A 5,000-nucleotide genomic window follows, 5' to 3' on the forward strand; every position below is an offset into this window, starting at 1 on the left:
TTTTTTGGTCGCCTTCGGCGACCAGCCTCAGCCGCTACGGCTTGCATGATGCCCGCGCTTTGGGTACGGCGGGTGAGGGCTGCTCTCCCTGCGCGCCTCCGAGCTTTTATATACACTCTAGGGGTAGGGCAGACAAGACCGCGTGGATAGTGGGGCGCTCTGATTCGGTTTTGGGTACTTTTTGGATATTCAATAAGTAAGTAAGTAAGTAAGTAAGTAAACACTCAATTCTCACTCAAGAATTACAATATAATACACAAAATTTACAACTTACAAACAATGAAATGAATGATCTTTTTCTCGTATGCATCGCAAATGATCGATACTTTCAAAATAATCTGAACCCTTACACTTAGTCAACTCAAAGTGATTGACGTTTGACATCAATTTTATGTCGGTTTTATGAAATAGATTTTGGTCGGGCGGTCGGTAACGGCCATATATGTCTTATATATCAATTTGTATGAAAAAGTTTCAAAAAAACAAAAAAAAAACTCAATCAACTAAGTAAGTAAGTAAGTAAGTAAGCAAGCACTTAAGTTTCTTTTAGTGAGTACTATCTAGAATAATTAAAAATATCGACATTTAAATCGACGGTCCCTATTTGGAAGGTTAACCTATAGCCCTAATAATAATTATATTATTATGATTATGACAATGTTGATGTTGTTGCACTAGACACACCATAATAAACCATAAATAGTTTTTCTTACCAGAAGAGTTTTTTATTTTTAAATATTCAATTTTAACTAGAAACGTATCGCTATCGCTAACAAAACCCCACACCACACACCACCACACGTTACACACATATACTTGACAGAGTAGATACTATCTACATATCTATCGACAGAGTTGTAGATATCGTGCCGTTGAACGGCATCTTGTCGCGTCGCGTGGCGATCTTGTACGAGAAACATTTTCCTCTGACATTGTATCGGAATAATTATTATAATTCATTATTATACATACATACATACATACATACATACATACATATTATTAATAAATATAATTGTTTTTTTTGTTTTTTCTTTTCTTCAAATAAACCCACATTGCCATTTCTCTGAGCGTGTGCTGCGAGCTTCAACGAGAAACATTCGGCGCGAAACTGTCGAGCGGCCGGCCGTCGCGCGCCGCACCTGTACGAGAAACATTTTCCTCTGACGTTGCATCGGAATAATTATTATAATTCATTATTATACATACATACATACATACATACATACATACATACATATTATTAATAAATATAATTGTTTTTTTTGTTTTTTCTTTTCTTCAAATAAACCCACATTGCCATTTCTCTGAGCGTGTGCTGCGAGCTTCAACGAGAAACATATCTATCAATACAAATGTCTATTCAAAAAAAAGAAAACAAACAAAATCATATCAGTCAATAAAATAAATAATAATATTTTTTTACTACTACTACTAGTACTACTACGTGCTACTACTGCACGCCAATACACATACATAATAAAATGAAAAATCGTCTCTCTCTCGCTCGCTCTACGAGAAACATTCGACGTCCGCTCCAATGCCGACGCGGACTATTGCTCTCGGTATAGATGTGGAGCGAAACAGTCGTGCGCACAGCGTCGACTCGTTCTCGTTGCCGCGCGTCGTTCGTCTCAAATAGACACGAACGACGGACGAGAGAGAATAGAATGTGTTCTTGTTTTTGTGTTTGTGCGAAGTGTGAGAATATTATATACATATATTCGCGCATGGATGATATAGATATGGGTATGGATTTTCGGAGGAAATTATATCAAATTCGTATTTCGAATGCGAGACCGCCGAGATCTTTCCCAGCTCTCTCTCTCTCTGTGTGTGTGGTGTATAGTACATTTTATATATCTCTCTTGTGTCAACACAAAATAACAAAGAATATACATACTACTCCTCCTCATATTTTATATAATATAATATAAAATTATATTATAGCACCGCGTTCGCAGACCGTATGGTGATGTTACCAATCGACCAAGATTTGGGACCGTCTCCCCCGGTGTTATCTGTGATGTTAAAAGAATACGCTTCTAGGCACACCTCAACGCAGGGCGCCTAGCGTGTTCGACACGTGCGCGGTCGCCACGGCGACCGTATATGTAAAGAATGTATAAAAGAGGACGCACACGCGCCCATCGTCGAAACGGTGTGCGCAGCGTCGTGTTGGAATTTATCCCTCAAGCTCCGGGCGTTGATCGTATCTAGTGCGAATCATGCGTGTGTGTGCGCATGTAATTGCCAGCCGAGTTTTAATATGTTTACAATAACGTATTGAATAAAAATTGAGAAGTTGCGTTTAGATGAATGTTCAATTTTCAAATTGTCACAACATCGATTCCCGCCCGCGGGGTCGTGTTCGTTGCAGTTTTATGTCCCTCACAGTGGTCGAGCATCGTTGTACATCACCTCGTTGCGAGATCGTGACGGGACGGCCGCTCGTAGACCGGTCAAAGTTAGTCTATCGATATGAAGCGCGAACGTCGCGTCGCGTGCAAATTCGACGCGTTACGTTCACGCGTGTCGAGAAGGCGCGCGCGCAAGCGCGCGCCCCTCGACGCCGCCGAGCCAGCGGCTCGCCGAAGCCGCGTGACCGCGGTGTAGGCGTGTCGTTTGCGTAAGCAGCTCCCTGGTTGATCCTGCCAGTAGTTATATGCTTGTCTCAAAGATTAAGCCATGCATGTCTCAGTGCAAGCCGTATTAAGGCGATACCGCGAATGGCTCAATATATCAGTTTTGGTTCCTTAGATCTTACTCAGTTACTTGGATAACTGTGGTAATTCTAGAGCTAATACATGCAATCAGAACTCTGACCAGTGATGGGATGAGTGCTTTTATTAGATCAAAACCAATCGGCGGAGGGCCATGCGTCCGAAGTCGTTAATTTTGATGAATCTGGATAACTTTTGCCGATCGCACGGTCCAGTACCGGCGACGCATCTTTCAAATGTCTGCCTTATCAACTTTCGATGGTAGTTTCTGCGACTACCATGGTTGTCACGGGTAACGGGGAATCAGGGTTCGATTCCGGAGAGGGAGCCTGAGAAACGGCTACCACATCCAAGGAAGGCAGCAGGCGCGCAAATTACCCACTCCCGGCACGGGGAGGTAGTGACGAAAAATAACGATACGGGACTCTTACGAGGCCTCGTAATCGGAATGAGTACACTTTAAATATTTTAACGAGGAACAATTGGAGGGCAAGTCTGGTGCCAGCAGCCGCGGTAATTCCAGCTCCAATAGCGTATACTAAAATTGTTGCGGTTAAAAAGCTCGTAGTTGCATTTGTGCGCCGCGCTGTCGGTGCACCGCATCCGCGGTGATACTGACACGTCTGCGGAGCATATCGTCGGTGAGCCGGCGGTAAAACGCCGGTTCAATATCAAAATCCTATCGCGGTGCTCTTCGGTGAGTGTCGAGGTGGGCCGACAATTTTACTTTGAACAAATTAGAGTGCTCAAAGCGGGCTCAAAATGCCGCTTGAATATTTCGTGCATGGAATAATAGAATATGATCTCGGTTCTATTTTGTTGGTTTTCAGAACTCCGAGGTAATGATTAATAGGGATAACTGGGGGCATTCGTATTGCGACGTTAGAGGTGAAATTCTTGGATCGTCGCAAGACGAACATCAGCGAAAGCATTTGCCAAAGGTGTTTTCATCAATCAAGAACGAAAGTTAGAGGTTCGAAGGCGATTAGATACCGCCCTAGTTCTAACCGTAAATATGTCATCTAGCGATCCGCCGACGTTACTACAATGGCTCGGCGGGCAGCTTCCGGGAAACCAAAGATTTTGGACTCCGGGGGGAGTATGGTTGCAAAGCTGAAACTTAAAGGAATTGACGGAAGGGCACCACCAGGAGTGGAGCCTGCGGCTTAATTTGACTCAACACGGGAAATCTCACCAGGCCCGGACACCGGAAGGATTGACAGATTAACAGCTCTTTCTTGATTCGGTGGGTGGTGGTGCATGGCCGTTCTTAGTTGGTGGAGCGATTTGTCTGGTTAATTCCGGTAACGAACGAGACTCTAGCCTGCTAAATAGGCGTCGTCATTCAAGGTGTGCGCGACTCTCGGGGAGCGCAACTCACTGGCGACGTATTAAAATTCTTCTTAGAGGGACCGGCGGCTTCGAGCCGCACGAGATTGAGCAATAACAGGTCTGTGATGCCCTTAGATGTCCTGGGCCGCACGCGCGCTACACTGAAGGAATCAACATGTTCTCCCTGGCCTAGAGGCCCGGGCAACCCGTTGAAACTCCTTCGTGCTGGGGATTGGGGTTTGCAATTATCCCCCATAAACGAGGAATTCCTAGTAAGCGCGAGTCATAAGCTCGCGTTGATTACGTCCCTGCCCTTTGTACACACCGCCCGTCGCTACTACCGATTGAATGATTTAGTGAGGTCTTCGGACCGACACGCGGTGGCCTCACGGCCGTCGGCGTTGCTGGGAAGTTGACCAAACTTGATCATTTAGAGGAAGTAAAAGTCGTAACAAGGTTTCCGTAGGGGAACCTGCGGAAGGATCATTAACGTTGGTTTTTTCTTTTTGTTTTGTTGTTGTCAAAGACTCGCAAAAAAAGAAAAAAATACAAAAACACGTGAATGATACGAATCAAAATCGAATCCGAGACGGTTGACTCTCTCTCGTCGATTCGCGACGTGTGCGTTGCGACACGCTTTGATTAGCGTTCGCTATCGCCTATTGATACTTTGAAATAATATTTTAATTTTTGTGTACAACCACGCAAATAAAAGAGATTTTCTTTCTTTTCATTTGTCGTACACGTTAATGATAAGTATTATTTTCAAATTTTTTTGTTTAATTTTTTCGCACCTTTTATATTTTCTCATACAAAAACACACACAAAAACAAAACGATTACCCTGAACGGTGGATCACTTGGCTCGCGGGTCGATGAAGAACGCAGTTAACTGCGCGTCATAGTGTGAACTGCAGGACACATTTGAACATCGACATTTCGAACG

The 5,000-nt window shown here is 43.9% G+C and overlaps 2 non-coding genes across 2 annotated transcripts in view; both read left to right on the top strand.

The window, feature by feature from the left end:
• The first annotated feature begins 2,638 nt into the window (after positions 1 to 2,638).
• On the top strand, positions 2,639 to 4,544 carry LOC123719535. The gene has a single exon (XR_006755595.1). It is a non-coding gene; the product is annotated as a small subunit ribosomal RNA (ribosomal RNA).
• A 350-nt stretch (positions 4,545 to 4,894) lies between these two features.
• Positions 4,895 to 5,000, top strand: part of LOC123719533 — a 157-nt gene continuing 51 nt past the window's right edge. The window contains exon 1 of the ribosomal RNA XR_006755593.1: positions 4,895 to 5,000. This exon is cut by the window's right edge and continues 51 nt beyond it. This is a non-coding gene — a ribosomal RNA (5.8S ribosomal RNA).

The sequence above is a fragment of the Pieris brassicae genome, unplaced genomic scaffold, assembly GCF_905147105.1.
Source record: "Pieris brassicae unplaced genomic scaffold, ilPieBrab1.1, whole genome shotgun sequence".
Taxonomy (NCBI): Eukaryota; Metazoa; Arthropoda; class Insecta; order Lepidoptera; family Pieridae; genus Pieris; species Pieris brassicae.